At 41.0% G+C, this 10,843-nt stretch overlaps 1 non-coding gene across 1 annotated transcript; it reads left to right on the forward strand.

Annotated features, from left to right (window-relative positions):
- Positions 1–1,594: 1,594 nt before the first annotated feature.
- Positions 1,595–1,668, forward strand: TRNAT-AGU (transfer RNA threonine (anticodon AGU)). The gene has a single exon. It is a non-coding gene; the product is annotated as a tRNA-Thr (tRNA).
- Positions 1,669–10,843: the final 9,175 nt, after the last annotated feature.

Raw genomic sequence — 10,843 nt, forward strand, 5'->3', positions numbered from 1 at the left:
TCGACCAATCTGTCTCCCCAATATTAAAACTTTGTACAAAGATTGCTATTTCATGCTATTTAGAAGCACAGTCAGGCTTGATATGTTGGCAAAGCATCCAAGAACTCTGGACTCCACTACCTTAGAGTCATATTGCCCAAGGTTGCGATGCCATCAGAAATAGCACATATTAGAATGAGCAATTCATATTTCCTGCTTAATTTTTTGTAAAAGAAGCAAAGGTACGCCTGAACAGGGACTTGAACCCTGGACCCTCAGATTAAAAGTCTGATGCTCTACCGACTGAGCTATCCATGCACATGGATCACTGCCATTTGAAACTTGATTTTCACTCTACAGCACCTCCATACATGGCTACCTCACTGGTCAATAAAGGAAATGAATTACTAGTGCATTACACACATTTTGACACTGGAGACATAACTTTTTTCAGTCATTCCGTATCCAGATATAGAGATTTGCAGCATCTAGGACTTTAATGTTCACCCACTTACGGATTTGAATGTTTTGCCACATTCATGAGTGCAAACTTGCTCCCCAGTAAAGACGAACATGTGCTCCTCAATGCACACACTGGGCAATGCAGTCCACTCTAAATCGACGATTAATGACATGCTCGTTTTGTGCAATGGAGTTTCAGTCAATTGGAAAACATTTTGAAAAGTTATATTGCAACAGAAGCCCAGCCTTAAAAAAGTGGATTTCACTTCTGATTGATTACATGAGGAAGGAAAGGAGACCAGATGCAAAAAAGGGGCTGTGGCTTAGTTGGTTAAAGCGCCTGTCTAGTAAACAGGAGATCCTGAGTTCGAATCTCAGCAGCGCCTGTCTGCTTTTTTTTCGACCAATCTGTCTCCCCAATATTAAAACTTTGTACAAAGATTGCTATTTCATGCTATTTAGAAGCACAGTCAGGCTTGAAATGTTGGCAAAGCATCCAAGAACTCTGGACTCCACTACCTTAGAGTCATATTGCCCAAGGTTGCGATGCCATCAGAAACAGCACATATTAGAATGAGCAATTCATATTTCCTGCTTAATTTTTTGTAAAAGAAGCAAAGGTACGCCTGAACAGGGACTTGAACCCTGGACCCTCAGATTAAAAGTCTGATGCTCTACCCACTGAGCTATCCAGGCACAGGGATCACTGCCCATTTGAAACTTGATTTTCACTCTACAGCACCTCCATACATGGCTACCTCACTGGTCAATAAAGGAAATGAATTACTAGTGCATTACACACATTTCGACACTGGAGACATAACTTTTTTCAGTCATTCCGTATCCAGATATAGAGATTTGCAGCATCTAGGACTTTAATGTTCACCCACTTACGGATTTGAATGTTTTGCCACATTCATGAGTGCAAACTTGCTCCCCAGTAAAGACGAACATGTGCTCCTCAATGCACACACTGGGCAATGCAGTCCACTCTAAATCGACGATTAATGACATGCTTGTTTTGTGCAATGGAGTTTCAGTCAATTGGAAAACATTTTGAAAAGTTATATTGCAACAGAAGCCCAGCCTTAAAAAAGTGGATTTCACTTCTAAATGATTACATGAGGAAGGAAAGGAGACCAGATGCAAAAAAGGTGCTGTGGCTTAGTTGGTTAAAGCGCCTGTCTAGTAAACAGGAGATCCTGAGTTCGAATCTCAGCAGCGCCTGTCTGCTTTTTTTCGACCAATCTGTCTCCCCAATATTAAAACTTTGTACAAAGATTGCTATTTCATGCTATTTAGAAGCACAGTCAGGCTTCATATGTTGGCAAAGCATCCAAGAACTCTGGACTCCACTACCTTAGAGTCATATTGCCCAAGGTTGCGATGCCATCAGAAATAGCACATATTAGAATGAGCAATTCATATTTCCTGCTTAATTTTTTGTAAAAGAAGCAAAGGTACGCCTGAACAGGGACTTGAACCCTGGACCCTCAGATTAAAAGTCTGATGCTCTACCGACTGAGCTATCCAGGCACATGGATCACTGCCATTTGAAACTTGATTTTCACTCTACAGCACCTCCATACATGGCTACCTCACTGGTCAATAAAGGAAATGAATTACTAGTGCATTACACACATTTTGACACTGGAGACATAACTTTTTTCAGTCATTCCGTATCCAGATATAGAGATTTGCAGCATCTAGGACTTTAATGTTCACCCACTTACGGATTTGAATGTTTTGCCACATTCATGAGTGCAAACTTGCTCCCCAGTAAATACGAACATGTGCTCCTCAATGCACACACTGGGCAATGCAGTCCACTCTAAATCGACGATTAATGACATGCTCGTTTTGTGCAATGGAGTTTCAGTCAATTGGAAAACATTTTGAAAAGTTATATTGCAACAGAAGCCCAGCCTTAAAAAAGTGGATTTCACTTCTAAATGATTACATGAGGAAGGAAAGGAGACCAGATGCAAAAAAGGTGCTGTGGCTTAGTTGGTTAAAGCGCCTGTCTAGTAAACAGGAGATCCTGAGTTAGAATCTCAGCAGCGCCTGTCTGCTTTTTTTCGACCAATCTGTCTCCCCAATATTAAAACTTTGTACAAAGATTGCTATTTCATGCTATTTAGAAGCACAGTCAGGCTTGATATGTTGGCAAAGCATCCAAGAACTCTGGACTCCACTACCTTAGAGTCATATTGCCCAAGGTTGCGATGCCATCAGAAATAGCACATATTAGAATGAGCAATTCATATTTCCTGCTTAATTTTTTGTAAAAGAAGCAAAGGTACGCCTGAACAGGGACTTGAACCCTGGACCCTCAGATTAAAAGTCTGATGCTCTACCGACTGAGCTATCCATGCACATGGACCACTGCCATTTGAAACTTGATTTTCACTCTACAGCACCTCCATACATGGCTACCTCACTGGTCAATAATGGAAATGAATTACTAGTGCATTACACACATTTTGACACTGGAGACATAACTTTTTTCAGTCATTCCGTATCCAGATATAGAGATTTGCAGCATCTAGGACTTTAATGTTCACCCACTTACGGATTTGAATGTTTTGCCACATTCATGAGTGCAAACTTGCTCCCCAGTAAATACGAACATGCGCTCCTCAATGCACACACTGGGCAATGCAGTCCACTCTAAATCGACGATTAATGACATGCTCGTTTTGTGCAATGGAGTTTCAGTCAATTGGAAAACATTTTGAAAAGTTATATTGCAACAGAAGCCCAGCCTTAAAAAAGTGGATTTCACTTCTAAATGATTACACGAGGAAGGAAAGGAGACCAGATGCAAAAAAGGTGCTGTGGCTTAGTTGGTTAAAGCGCCTGTATAGTAAACAGGAGATCCTGAGTTAGAATCTCAGCAGCGCATGTCTGCTTTTTTTCGACCAATCTGTCTCCCCAATATTAAAACTTTGTACAAAGATTGCTATTTCATGCTATTTAGAAGCACAGTCAGGCTTGATATGTTGGCAAAGCATCCAAGAACTCTGGACTCCACTACCTTAGAGTCATATTGCCCAAGGTTGCGATGCCATCAGAAATAGCACATATTAGAATGAGCAATTCATATTTCCTGCTTAATTTTTTGTAAAAGAAGCAAAGGTACGCCTGAACAGGGACTTGAACCCTGGACCCTCAGATTAAAAGTCTGATGCTCTACCGACTGAGCTATCCAGTCACAGGGATCAGTGCCCATTTGAAACTTGATTTTCACTCTACAGCACCTCCATACATGGCTACCTCACTGGTCAATAAAGGAAATGAATTACTAGTGCATTACACACATTTTGACACTGGAGACATAACTTTTTTCAGTCATTCCGTATCCAGATGTAGAGATTTGCAGCATCTAGGACTTTAATGTTCACCCACTTACGGATTTGAATGTTTTGCCACATTCATGAGTGCAAACTTGCTCCCCAGTAAAGACGAACATGTGCTCCTCAATGCACACACTGGGCAATGCAGTCCACTCTAAATCGACGATTAATGACATGCTCGTTTTGTGCAATGGAGTTTCAGTCAATTGGAAAACATTTTGAAAATTTATATTGCAACAGAAGCCCAGCCTTAAAAAAGTGGATTTCACTTCTGATTGATTACATGAGGAAGGAAAGGAGACCAGATGCAAAAAAGGGGCTGTGGCTTAGTTGGTTAAAGCGCCTGTCTAGTAAACAGGAGATCCTGAGTTCGAATCTCAGCAGCGCCTGTCTGCTTTTTTTTCGACCAATCTGTCTCCCCAATATTAAAACTTTGTACAAAGATTGCTATTTCATGCTATTTAGAAGCACAGTCAGGCTTGAAATGTTGGCAAAGCATCCAAGAACTCTGGACTCCACTACCTTAGAGTCATATTGCCCAAGGTTGCGATGCCATCAGAAACAGCACATATTAGAATGAGCAATTCATATTTCCTGCTTAATTTTTTGTAAAAGAAGCAAAGGTACGCCTGAACAGGGACTTGAACCCTGGACCCTCAGATTAAAAGTCTGATGCTCTACCGACTGAGCTATCCAGGCACAGGGATCACTGCCCATTTGAAACTTGATTTTCACTCTACAGCACCTCCATACATGGCTACCTCACTGGTCAATAAAGGAAATGAATTACTAGTGCATTACACACATTTTGACACTGGAGACATAACTTTTTTCAGTCATTCCGTATCCAGATATAGAGATTTGCAGCATCTAGGACTTTAATGTTCACCCACTTACGGATTTGAATGTTTTGCCACATTCATGAGTGCAAACTTGCTCCCCAGTAAATACGAACATGTGCTCCTCAATGCACACACTGGGCAATGCAGTCCACTCTAAATCGACGATTAATGACATGCTCGTTTTGTGCAATGGAGTTTCAGTCAATTGGAAAACATTTTGAAAAGTTATATTGCAACAGAAGCCCAGCCTTAAAAAAGTGGATTTCACTTCTAAATGATTACATGAGGAAGGAAAGGAGACCAGATGCAAAAAAGGTGCTGTGGCTTAGTTGGTTAAAGCGCCTGTCTAGTAAACAGGAGATCCTGAGTTAGAATCTCAGCAGCGCCTGTCTGCTTTTTTTCGACCAATCTGTCTCCCCAATATTAAAACTTTGTACAAAGATTGCTATTTCATGCTATTTAGAAGCACAGTCAGGCTTGATATGTTGGCAAAGCATCCAAGAACTCTGGACTCCACTACCTTAGAGTCATATTGCCCAAGGTTGCGATGCCATCAGAAATAGCACATATTAGAATGAGCAATTCATATTTCCTGCTTAATTTTTTGTAAAAGAAGCAAAGGTACGCCTGAACAGGGACTTGAACCCTGGACCCTCAGATTAAAAGTCTGATGCTCTACCGACTGAGCTATCCATGCTGTGCTGTGGCTTAGTTGGTTAAAGCGCCTGTCTAGTAAACAGGAGATCCTGAGTTAGAATCTCAGCAGCGCCTGTCTGCTTTTTTTCGACCAATCTGTCTCCCCAATATTAAAACTTTGTACAAAGATTGCTATTTCATGCTATTTAGAAGCACAGTCAGGCTTGATATGTTGGCAAAGCATCCAAGAACTCTGGACTCCACTACCTTAGAGTCATATTGCCCAAGGTTGCGATGCCATCAGAAATAGCACATATTAGAATGAGCAATTCATATTTCCTGCTTAATTTTTTGTAAAAGAAGCAAAGGTACGCCTGAACAGGGACTTGAACCCTGGACCCTCAGATTAAAAGTCTGATGCTCTACCGACTGAGCTATCCATGCACATGGATCACTGCCATTTGAAACTTGATTTTCACTCTACAGCACCTCCATACATGGCTACCTCACTGGTCAATAAAGGAAATGAATTACTAGTGCATTACACACATTTTGACACTGGAGACATAACTTTTTTCAGTCATTCCGTATCCAGATATAGAGATTTGCAGCATCTAGGACTTTAATGTTCACCCACTTACGGATTTGAATGTTTTGCCACATTCATGAGTGCAAACTTGCTCCCCAGTAAATACGAACATGTGCTCCTCAATGCACACACTGGGCAATGCAGTCCACTCTAAATCGACGATTAATGACATGCTCGTTTTGTGCAATGGAGTTTCAGTCAATTGGAAAACATTTTGAAAAGTTATATTGCAACAGAAGCCCAGCCTTAAAAAAGTGGATTTCACTTCTAAATGATTACACGAGGAAGGAAAGGAGACCAGATGCAAAAAAGGTGCTGTGGCTTAGTTGGTTAAAGCGCCTGTCTAGTAAACAGGAGATCCTGAGTTAGAATCTCAGCAGCGCCTGTCTGCTTTTTTTCGACCAATCTGTCTCCCCAATATTAAAACTTTGTACAAAGATTGCTATTTCATGCTATTTAGAAGCACAGTCAGGCTTGGATATGTTGGCAAAGCATCCAAGAACTCTGGACTCCACTACCTTAGAGTCATATTGCCCAAGGTTGCGATGCCATCAGAAATAGCACATATTAGAATGAGCAATTCATATTTCCTGCTTAATTTTTTGTAAAAGAAGCAAAGGTACGCCTGAACAGGGACTTGAACCCTGGACCCTCAGATTAAAAGTCTGATGCTCTACCGACTGAGCTATCCAGTCACAGGGATCACTGCCCATTTGAAACTTGATTTTCACTCTACAGCACCTCCATACATGGCTACCTCACTGGTCAATAAAGGAAATGAATTACTAGTGCATTACACACATTTTGACACTGGAGACATAACTTTTTTCAGTCATTCCGTATCCAGATATAGAGATTTGCAGCATCTAGGACTTTAATGTTCACCCACTTACGGATTTGAATGTTTTGCCACATTCATGAGTGCAAACTTGCTCCCCAGTAAAGACGAACATGTGCTCCTCAATGCACACACTGGGCAATGCAGTCCACTCTAAATCGACGATTAATGACATGCTCGTTTTGTGCAATGGAGTTTCAGTCAATTGGAAAACATTTTGAAAAGTTATATTGCAACAGAAGCCCAGCCTTAAAAAAGTGGATTTCACTTCTGATTGATTACATGAGGAAGGAAAGGAGACCAGATGCAAAAAAGGGGCTGTGGCTTAGTTGGTTAAAGCGCCTGTCTAGTAAACAGGAGATCCTGAGTTCGAATCTCAGCAGCGCCTGTCTGCTTTTTTTTCGACCAATCTGTCTCCCCAATATTAAAACTTTGTACAAAGATTGCTATTTCATGCTATTTAGAAGCACAGTCAGGCTTGAAATGTTGGCAAAGCATCCAAGAACTCTGGACTCCACTACCTTAGAGTCATATTGCCCAAGGTTGCGATGCCATCAGAAACAGCACATATTAGAATGAGCAATTCATATTTCCTGCTTAATTTTTTGTAAAAGAAGCAAAGGTACGCCTGAACAGGGACTTGAACCCTGGACCCTCAGATTAAAAGTCTGATGCTCTACCCACTGAGCTATCCAGGCACAGGGATCACTGCCCATTTGAAACTTGATTTTCACTCTACAGCACCTCCATACATGGCTACCTCACTGGTCAATAAAGGAAATGAATTACTAGTGCATTACACACATTTCGACACTGGAGACATAACTTTTTTCAGTCATTCCGTATCCAGATATAGAGATTTGCAGCATCTAGGACTTTAATGTTCACCCACTTACGGATTTGAATGTTTTGCCACATTCATGAGTGCAAACTTGCTCCCCAGTAAATACGAACATGTGCTCCTCAATGCACACACTGGGCAATGCAGTCCACTCTAAATCGACGATTAATGACATGCTCGTTTTGTGCAATGGAGTTTCAGTCAATTGGAAAACATTTTGAAAAGTTATATTGCAACAGAAGCCCAGCCTTAAAAAAGTGGATTTCACTTCTAAATGATTACATGAGGAAGGAAAGGAGACCAGATGCAAAAAAGGTGCTGTGGCTTAGTTGGTTAAAGCGCCTGTCTAGTAAACAGGAGATCCTGAGTTAGAATCTCAGCAGCGCCTGTCTGCTTTTTTTCGACCAATCTGTCTCCCCAATATTAAAACTTTGTACAAAGATTGCTATTTCATGCTATTTAGAAGCACAGTCAGGCTTGATATGTTGGCAAAGCATCCAAGAACTCTGGACTCCACTACCTTAGAGTCATATTGCCCAAGGTTGCGATGCCATCAGAAATAGCACATATTAGAATGAGCAATTCATATTTCCTGCTTAATTTTTTGTAAAAGAAGCAAAGGTACGCCTGAACAGGGACTTGAACCCTGGACCCTCAGATTAAAAGTCTGATGCTCTACCGACTGAGCTATCCATGCACATGGACCACTGCCATTTGAAACTTGATTTTCACTCTACAGCACCTCCATACATGGCTACCTCACTGGTCAATAAAGGAAATGAATTACTAGTGCATTACACACATTTTGACACTGGAGACATAACTTTTTTCAGTCATTCCGTATCCAGATATAGAGATTTGCAGCATCTAGGACTTTAATGTTCACCCACTTACGGATTTGAATGTTTTGCCACATTCATGAGTGCAAACTTGCTCCCCAGTAAATACGAACATGCGCTCCTCAATGCACACACTGGGCAATGCAGTCCACTCTAAATCGACGATTAATGACATGCTCGTTTTGTGCAATGGAGTTTCAGTCAATTGGAAAACATTTTGAAAAGTTATATTGCAACAGAAGCCCAGCCTTAAAAAAGTGGATTTCACTTCTAAATGATTACACGAGGAAGGAAAGGAGACCAGATGCAAAAAAGGTGCTGTGGCTTAGTTGGTTAAAGCGCCTGTATAGTAAACAGGAGATCCTGAGTTAGAATCTCAGCAGCGCATGTCTGCTTTTTTTCGACCAATCTGTCTCCCCAATATTAAAACTTTGTACAAAGATTGCTATTTCATGCTATTTAGAAGCACAGTCAGGCTTGATATGTTGGCAAAGCATCCAAGAACTCTGGACTCCACTACCTTAGAGTCATATTGCCCAAGGTTGCGATGCCATCAGAAATAGCACATATTAGAATGAGCAATTCATATTTCCTGCTTAATTTTTTGTAAAAGAAGCAAAGGTACGCCTGAACAGGGACTTGAACCCTGGACCCTCAGATTAAAAGTCTGATGCTCTACCGACTGAGCTATCCAGTCACAGGTATCACTGCCCATTTGAAACTTGATTTTCACTCTACAGCACCTCCATACATGGCTACCTCACTGGTCAATAAAGGAAATGAATTACTAGTGCATTACACACATTTTGACACTGGAGACATAACTTTTTTCAGTCATTCCGTATCCAGATATAGAGATTTGCAGCATCTAGGACTTTAATGTTCACCCACTTACGGATTTGAATGTTTTGCCACATTCATGAGTGCAAACTTGCTCCCCAGTAAATACGAACATGTGCTCCTCAATGCACACACTGGGCAATGCAGTCCACTCTAAATCGACGATTAATGACATGCTCGTTTTGTGCAATGGAGTTTCAGTCAATTGGAAAACATTTTGAAAAGTTATATTGCAACAGAAGCCCAGCCTTAAAAAAGTGGATTTCACTTCTAAATGATTACACGAGGAAGGAAAGGAGACCAGATGCAAAAAAGGTGCTGTGGCTTAGTTGGTTAAAGCGCCTGTCTAGTAAACAGGAGATCCTGAGTTAGAATATCAGCAGCGCATGTCTGCTTTTTTTCGACCAATCTGTCTCCCCAATATTAAAACTTTGTACAAAGATTGCTATTTCATGCTATTTAGAAGCACAGTCAGGCTTGGATATGTTGGCAAAGCATCCAAGAACTCTGGACTCCACTACCTTAGAGTCATATTGCCCAAGGTTGCGATGCCATCAGAAATAGCACATATTAGAATGAGCAATTCATATTTCCTGCTTAATTTTTTGTAAAAGAAGCAAAGGTACGCCTGAACAGGGACTTGAACCCTGGACCCTCAGATTAAAAGTCTGATGCTCTACCGACTGAGCTATCCAGGCACATGGATCACTGCCATTTGAAACTTGATTTTCACTCTACAGCACCTCCATACATGGCTACCTCACTGGTCAATAAAGGAAATGAATTACTAGTGCATTACACACATTTTGACACTGGAGACATAACTTTTTTCAGTCATTCCGTATCCAGATATAGAGATTTGCAGCATCTAGGACTTTAATGTTCACCCACTTACGGATTTGAATGTTTTGCCACATTCATGAGTGCAAACTTGCTCCCCAGTAAATACGAACATGTGCTCCTCAATGCACACACTGGGCAATGCAGTCCACTCTAAATCGACGATTAATGACATGCTCGTTTTGTGCAATGGAGTTTCAGTCAATTGGAAAACATTTTGAAAAGTTATATTGCAACAGAAGCCCAGCCTTAAAAAAGTGGATTTCACTTCTAAATGATTACATGAGGAAGGAAAGGAGACCAGATGCAAAAAAGGTGCTGTGGCTTAGTTGGTTAAAGCGCCTGTCTAGTAAACAGGAGATCCTGAGTTAGAATCTCAGCAGCGCCTGTCTGCTTTTTTTCGACCAATCTGTCTCCCCAATATTAAAACTTTGTACAAAGATTGCTATTTCATGCTATTTAGAAGCACAGTCAGGCTTGATATGTTGGCAAAGCATCCAAGAACTCTGGACTCCACTACCTTAGAGTCATATTGCCCAAGGTTGCGATGCCATCAGAAATAGCACATATTAGAATGAGCAATTCATATTTCCTGCTTAATTTTTTGTAAAAGAAGCAAAGGTACGCCTGAACAGGGACTTGAACCCTGGACCCTCAGATTAAAAGTCTGATGCTCTACCGACTGAGCTATCCATGCACATGGATCACTGCCATTTGAAACTTGATTTTCACTCTACAGCACCTCCATACATGGCTACCTCACTGGTCAATAAAGGAAATG

The sequence above is a fragment of the Ambystoma mexicanum genome, unplaced genomic scaffold (genome assembly GCF_040938575.1).
Source record: "Ambystoma mexicanum isolate Mex_15411 unplaced genomic scaffold, UKY_AmexF1_1 Mex_scaf1, whole genome shotgun sequence".
Classification (NCBI taxonomy): Eukaryota; Metazoa; Chordata; class Amphibia; order Caudata; family Ambystomatidae; genus Ambystoma; species Ambystoma mexicanum.